Source organism: Motacilla alba, chromosome 4 (assembly GCF_015832195.1).
Source record: "Motacilla alba alba isolate MOTALB_02 chromosome 4, Motacilla_alba_V1.0_pri, whole genome shotgun sequence".
Lineage (NCBI taxonomy): Eukaryota > Metazoa > Chordata > Aves > Passeriformes > Motacillidae > Motacilla > Motacilla alba.
In genome coordinates, this window is record NC_052019.1 from 7,809,187 (window position 1) to 7,817,416 (window position 8,230).

An 8,230-nucleotide genomic window follows, 5' to 3' on the forward strand; every position below is an offset into this window, starting at 1 on the left:
GGGCGCCCGCAATCCTAATGAGGCACAATAAGTAGATTATGGGAGTCCTTTTGTTTTGCTAAACAGCCGCTTTTTCTGGCGGGGGGTCTCACAAAGGTGTGCGGGGCCCCGGTGCGGGGCCGGGCCGCGCCGTGCCGGGTCGGGTCGGGCGGCGGCGCGGAGCGGAGGCGCGGGGCCGCGGGGACGGGGCTCATCAGTGCCGAGGCTCTGCCCATTGTATCTGGGCTGTAAAGCTGTCAGAGCAGCCCGATTGAATGTTCCCTCACTCCTACCCTGGCGCTTCCTCCCCTCTCAGCAGAGAGCTAAGCCCCGGGATCTTTTGTTTTCATGAGAAACCACTGGCATCTCACATTTATAAGGAGTTTTAAAGCTCTGCTATGAAAAATAGCTCTGTCTTAAAAATACAGGGGGTTTTCTTGTTGTTGTTGGGTTTCTTTTAGTTGCATGCAAACCAGCCAGTGGATTCGTGCAGTCCTCTGAGAAGCAATTTTTACAGGGAGATCAGTGGTTGTTTAGGATGCAAAGGAGAGCACAGCTTTTCACCAGGCTGTAATCTTTCCACCTTGCATATTCATTTCGATGACTAGAGTAGGAGACTGCTCCAGGGGAAAAATAGCAGGGATGGATTCCTGCCTCTGTGAAGGGACTGGATCTGTTGGAAAGATAAGAGGGAATAGCAAGTGGGCCCACCACCTCTGTAATGGGTTTCTTAGCTATGTTCCTGTAACTATTCGCATGCTGGATGGATGTGGAAAATATATTAAAAGTGTGGAAAAGATGATCAAACCAGCCTGTAGGCTGAGGTGCAGTGTGCAACATTGCGTCCTCATTTTCTGTTGGTTTTAATTAGGCCACCCAACCTTTGACAATTGAGGTTGAGGAGTTGCAGGTCACACGAGGACCCTGCAGTGTGGCTGCTGATCTGCAAGGAGAAAGACTGCCCAGCCAAGCAGGAAGTTTCATCACAGCCTGCTCAGATGTTGCTTGTCATCACTCTGGTCAAACTGGAGATTTATTCTCTTATAAAGATTCTCTTCTAGAGAAGAGCCTCTCCTACTCTGCTTTGGTCCGTCCATGTGACTCTGACAACAGAAAGAGAAGAAGTATAAATTTTGTGAAAACAAGTAAAAGTATCTGGGGTTTGAGATCACTGGGAAGCTCTGTTTGATGGTATAAAGTACTCCAGTTGCACCTTCAAGGGGGCAAAGTTGCCCTGGTATTCTGACCAAGCTGTCCACAGGGAGAGGCTGTGCACATCTCTGCAAATCCTCATTTTCCCAGCAAAGCACATGAATGCCTGGATACAAAGCCTTCTCAAAGCAGAAGCAAAGATCTTCTCAAAGATCTTCTCAAAGCAGAAGCAAACGATCATGCATTGAACTCTTCTGACGGATCTGGAAATATTTGCTGAGGAGTTTCCCTGACAGTCCTTGGTCTGGAATTGTATCTTAAATTTTTCAGTGGATACCCCTGTGGAGTTTCATTGAAAATCTGATGTTTGTAATCCTCTAGAACCATTGCAAGTGTTTCTACTGAACTGAGAGCGCAAGAGGGAGAGGAGGCTGTTCAATTTGTCACTGCAGGTTCCTTCCTGAGTGTGATTAATACCATCTTAATGATGGCATTAACCCATCATGGATTGAGATCCAACTATGTGAACAGATATACCAGGGCAGATGGATGTCAGAAACCCATTTTTTCCCCCCAGAAGGGCTCACCCAAGGCACCAATAGCCACACATGAAGCCATGCAACCAACAGTGCCATCCCCAAGAGTAGATATTTTTGTATCTCATAATCCAGGAAAGAAGACTCAGTGGATTGATCACATCACTCAGCACTTGAATCAACTGCTGGGTTCATCTCTGTCAGCTGAAATAAAGTACAGCATAAATATAATGAAACTGATTAAAGATGTACCAAAAATAACACAAGGAAGGATTTTGGATGTCAGATATTTTGAATTTCCTCTGTATTAGAAAAACAAAACCAACCAACCAACCAAACCCCAAAGCAATCATTTCAAACCTCATCCAAGCAGCTGGCACTGGTTTTTATGGGGACTTGAGGCATGTTACAGGTGTGTTGTTGGGACCTAGCAGTCTTGGTTTGTACCTAAGCACTAACCACTGCCTGAAGAAGCCCTTCTAGAAGAATCTTATCCTTAGATTGTACAAGTGCATTTTGAAGAATTTTCCCAAATAATTTTCTCTTTGATCTCCCTAATGCCCCATTGGTTTTACTTTTTTTTCTTCCCCATCACTGCCTGCTCCTTGCTCTGCACTGCCAAAGGGTGCTGGGAGCTGCCTCTTTCCAGAGCTTGAATGAGGACTCTTCTCACAACCACGGCAAAGCCTCTGCATCCTTGAAAACACATTGCAGGACATCACACTGCACACTCTGTCACATTTTTAAAACCACTCTTCTCATGGGATCCAAAAAAAAAAGCACACCCTGACTTCTGAGAAAACTGGGAAGACATCTCCAACCCTGGGCTGCGGGATAGTTTGGAGTAGGGTGCCCAAAACCCCAACAATACTAAAGGCAGCTACATTACCCCCCTCTAAGGTCTGCCCATCCTTCAGAGCCCCCTCCTAAGGGTCCACCCTGGACCCCCAGGGGACAGCAACAGTTGGTGGGAGGCAGCTGGGGATGTTGCACCACCAGAACTTTCCAACACACATAATACAGCCTCGGGCTACCCAGTCCTGGATTTCTCCATGGAGCATCTAGGGATGTGCTTAGATAAAGGATATTGTTGAGAAAAATCTTGCTTTTCAACTGTTTTTACTCTTGGCAATGGGTGGGCCACTGGAAAAAGGACTGTTAGAAAACAAAACTGAATCTGTATTGTTGGCCAGGGCAGAAAATGATTGTCCAAAATAAAGCATAAAACTTGTTAACAAGCAAAGCACACTAGTGGATTCAATGGCAACAGGAGTAGGCAAAAAATATGAAAACCTTCTCCAGGCACTCTGAATACAGCCCTTATGAACTAAACCCTTTCAGAAATGTTATTTTATTTATTGTCCCCCACCTTGCTTGGTTTTATTTTTAGCAGCAATCCTGGTTTTGGGTTTTTTTCCCCCTTTTTCAGATATTTCCCTGTAAATAATAATTGGTTCTTTTGTGGCAGCATTTCCACATTGGCAGGGGTGTGTAGGGCTTTCTTGGAGGTGGCAAGAAAAAAGGGGGTGATTTGTTTCAATGGGTTATTGTTGAGTGAATGCAAATATCTGCAGCCACTGGAGCAAATAGGAGCAGGGGATTAGGTGCAGGAAGCTGGCTGAGTGGCATAGGCCATCTGTCCCGGGCCTGAGAAAAGAGGAATCTCGTTCGCAGTGTATGTTAATTAGTTAGATGATTGGCTCAGCTGTCACCTTTGCAGAGTGAAAGCGCACGGGCACAATTAAATTCATGTCCATGTATGTTTATCAAAGCACATGTTTTTAGACAGCTTTGGTTTTTAGGTGTAATTTTGTCTTCTCAGGCACCGAGAGCATTCTTTGCTATTGTGCCCATAAATGGAGGGGACAAAAAAAGGAAGAAAGAAAAAAAAAAAAAGAAGAAGAAGAAAGAAAATACCTTAATTAAAACATGATCTGGATTGTTTGCTGAAGCTTCTGGCCGCATTCTTTAATGCACTTGAAATTACCCATTTGCATCAATAGGCGTTAGCTGAATTTATTTCCATTCAAATGTATTCCCTTGATGTTTCTACAGAAGGTGGTAGGTTTGGAAATACATGTATGGCAAGTTTGGGCTCCTACGGTGCCCCCATTCAAACAATGTCAATATCCTACACTTAAAAGGGACCCGTTAGTTAAAGTAAAATGCTCCCAGTTTGGGGTGGGTTTTGGTTTTGTTGTCATTACACTGACATCTCCAACACAGCATCCCCAGTAACTTTCCTTGGGAAGAAGTTGTCTGCTTGCAAGCCCCAGGGAGTTATTTCCCATGGTGTCATTTCAATTATTTTTGATTTATTTGTTTACTGTCTTCCAGTCCTTGTCAATGCACAATGGGCCACGTCTCCCCCTCCACGGGCACACGGGGCCCTGCCTGCGGGGTTCTGGGACACTGAGGAGGAGCCGTGGAACATCTGCCCAAGTGCCACTCGTGCAGTCCAGGGGCTTGTGCAGAGAGGGAAGGCAAGGGGACAGGGCAGGGCTTGGGCAAGGGATCCTCCCTGGCTGGGGACACTGGCATTGACCTTCACACAGAGGCAGGAAAAAGCTGCAGAGGCTCTTGGTTCCAGCATGGAGGAGCAGTCACGGAGATGCTCTCCTGAGGCTGCTTTGCAGCAATGGAAGACATTTTTCCTTGCTGGTCTCAGAGGAGAAATCTGTCACTCATCCCACTCGGCTTAGGCAAGTCCTGGGGAGAGGAGCAGCCTCAAAAGGCTCCAGCCCAGTGCCATGAGACTGTATTCACACACCCAGCTCTCTGGAGAAAAACCCAGCCCCTGTCCCTCCCATCCTCTGGCAGTGTCTGGCCATGGTTTCTCAGGCTACAAAACCAGGCAAGGGCCATTTCTTTATGCCCCGGGGAGATGCTGCGCCTCTTGTTTGCCTGTGTCTTCCTGCAGGGATTCCCCACAAGCCAACTCTGGGTTCACAAGGCGGGGTGGGAAAATGAATTGCCAAGAACTCCCTTTATTGCAAAACCCAATAGCAAATGCATTCAGAGTTTCAATGGCCAGAAAGAGAGGGGGAAATGTTTATATGCAAAAAAAGGCAGCTCCTAGTTGTGAGCTATGTAAGAGGAATATACATCTGTATGCCAGGGATTCACAAACTCTTTAGGAGTGAGGAGGAGCAGGGGCATGAGGGTATCAGCATGGTGATGGGGCTGTTTCCCAGCTGATGGACCAGTTTATAACCCAGCATGCTTGAATGCTCACCTCTGCAGGGGTTAGACATCTTCTGTGCGCATACAATTTGATAAAACATGTAGCAAAATCCAGGAGAACATAAGTAACACCTTCTTTTTCTGTTAGGTAGTGGTCACACCCTTTCCTTCCTTCCTTCCTTCCTTCCTTCCTTCCTTCCTTCCTTCCTTCCTTCCTTCCTTCCTTCCTTCCTTCCTTCCTTCCTTCCTTCCTTCCTTCCTTCCTTCCTTCCTTCCTTCCTTCCTTCCTTCCTTCCTTCCGCTCTCTTTTTTTGACATGGGGCACAATCCCTGCTGGAAAGGTGAAAGCTGGGTTGAGTGCAACCACTCACGTGAACACTAAATCCTGTGAGAGGAGAGACAGCTAGGAGAGACAAGCAATGCCACAAACATGTCCTCTACTGGGTGTCAGGATGTTTTGGAAGATTGTTCAGCCCTTAGAGTGAATTGATCCCGCAGCACATTTAGCCATACTGCTCTGTGTGATTCATGGGTCCTGGCCAGCTCTATTTCCTAATATCTTTCATAGGCACCCCCTTACAGGTTGTGTGTAAATGTGTGTCTTATTCCTTTTTAAGGCAAAGCACTATATCAGCTATTTTTATAGAGGATCAGCAGATGGCCAGCAAGCTGGGGAAAAAAATTGTATTTGTCAGGCTTATAAATCTGAAAGGGGAGTTTCAGCAAAACCTCACAGCACTTGATGCAATTAATTTTTGGAATGGGATTTTTGTCTCTGAAAAATTATCCCAGGCCTACAGTACATGGAGGGTGCATGGAATTATGTGGGTGCCCTAACAGCAGCATCCAAGTGCTTCTGGTGTGTCCTTAGAGTCCCAAGGGAGGAAGAGTGCTGCTGTACTGACAAAACGGGGAAGAAAAACTGGGCTGCTCATGTGCTGAGAATCACACAGCAAAAAGGGGAACTGAATTTGGGTGTGACAAGAGACATGAGATGAGCACAGCCCTTCCCATTCACCAGGTGCTCAAGATACATCTGTGCTGACTCGAAGATATTTCACTCTCTGATTGTTCTGGACATCCCAGATCTCTGCAGGGATTTTGGGGAAGCCTGGGAGGAGCCCCAACATGAGAATAAAGAGAAAAGCTGGAGAAGCTCAGGGAGGCAGAGACGACCTGTGTCTTCTTGCCCATCAGAGAGGGAAAGGTAGAAGTCCTGCAGGAGTGAGTAGATGTGCTCCCAGCACGATCCCAGAAATGGCACAACTAATGCAAGACCAGTTACCCCTTTTTGCTTTAACCACTTGGCTAAATGTGTCCAGAGAGTCATGCCATAGCACTGCAGTGCCTCCTCTCACATCCTAGTTAACCTGTGACCAGTTTACTCCCTCTCACTATGGGAGACATAAAGCCTTACTCAACTGGGCCTAAAAATGCATGTAATGTATTAGTGAAAATTGCCAAAAGTCCTAATTGAGATGGTTAAAACAGTGCATTAACATCAGCTGATCAGAGCAATCCCTGGGAGCTCCCCTCAGTAACACAGCAGGTGTGAAAATATAACTGGTCCCCTCTACAGGAGGCTTTAGGATGCATTAGCTGAAATGCTTTTAAAATACACTTTTCCCTCTAATTAAAACCAGCTTTCTGCGTCCTGTTACTTTGGAGTCACAGCTTTTAGAGGCAGAGAATTGCTCTATGGTGGGTTTTAACATATCTCAGAGCACAGGATGATCAGTCTGCTCAGCCATCGGAGGCGTGGGAGCACCGCTGTGCCCAGAGATGCGCTGAGCACCTGCTGGTCCTTCGTCACAACAACTCCCTTTCCACTGAGGAGAAACAGCAAGTGCATGTACAAAAATAACCACCAGTGCTCCAAGGTCATTACTCTTGATTACACGATTACTTGGCTCAGGACTACCACAAAATTATCCTGATTTGCCACTGTCTTAAGCAGATGTTTAAGCCAGCACAAATTGAGTGCTAAGTGGGTGTAAATCAATAACAACTCCTGAACAGATTTCTGGCATGTCAGAGGTTTAAATTCCATTTCTGTAGCAGCAAAGGATACCATATGCAACAGTGGAAAATCAGCTCCTCCCTCCCTAATTTTACCTGCAAGATCTCTAAGTGGTGAGTCCTCACTTGGACAACTCCCAAAAGTGAATCTCATACACACACACTATTTCCCTTGGAAATCCTTCCTATTTCACTTTTTCAGTCCTTGGCCCTCAAAATTCCAACAGCAAGTGATAGCTCAGCATCACTGAGGCTGTTTGCCTTCCACAGAGATTGGCAATGCTCCATGTTTCATTTAAGAGCTGTCTCAAAACAGCCAGAGTTTTCCTCTGAAAAAATAAATAAAGCTCTGAACCCCATTCCTCAGAGAAAACCCCTCCCCAAAACCCAGCAAGAATCAAAGCTGAAGTATCCAGGAAAGTTTATTCCTTAAAAAGGACAAATGAAGTTATTTTGGAAGATAACTGCCAGAGGTACTGTGAGAACACTGATATCCAAAGCTGTCATAATATTTGACCCTCAGAAAACGGGGCTGTCCATCCCTTGGGTAAACTGGGATAATATTAAATGGGGAGAGGCAAAGAAAACACTTGTTTTCTTTTGGAAGAGGGACGTGGAGCTGCAGCAGAGCTCCTCGGCTGAGCATGCAGGCAATGGGGAGATCAAAAGCTGAGCTCCACGTCAGGAGCCTTTCATCTGCAGCTCTGCCAGCATTCAGAGATGAAAGTCCCAGAGTTTCACTGGGAGTGACGAAAAACATTCCTTAGGACCTTGCTTGAAAGCATGGCTGTCAGCAGAATGGATCTGTATTTAGGTTTTATGCTGATTCCATTTTTTTCTTCCCGATTCCTACAACTTAAATTACGCACGTTGGGTCAAATGCAGAAGTGGAGAAACTCCAAGCAAAGGAGATGGAGCTGGGATGTAGGATCTGCTCCATTGACTGTGGGTTTCCATCCCAGCCCCTCCAAGCTGATGTGTATGAAGGGTGGTCTTATTTCCCCCAGAAAGAGGGTCTTGTCTTTAATCTTCTGCCTCTGTTTCAGCTCTCCTGCTGTCTCCAGGAGAGCAGACGGGGAAGGAGCTGACCAGACTGTGGCTGCCACAGAAAGCATCAGATATGCAACTATTCCGTGAATTCTCACAAATGATGGTTCTGTTCTCAGAAATCAGGATTACTCAGCATACGCTTCACAAACAGGAGGGGATAAATCCATGGGATAATTTATTCACAATGAATAATTCAACCAGCAGAAGTGACTACTCCAAAGATCGGGTCAAAAGTTGAGTACTTGAATAAATGAATTGCCCTTTCACAAATATAAAAAGCAGAAATCTCAATATTTATCATTTTCAGACAC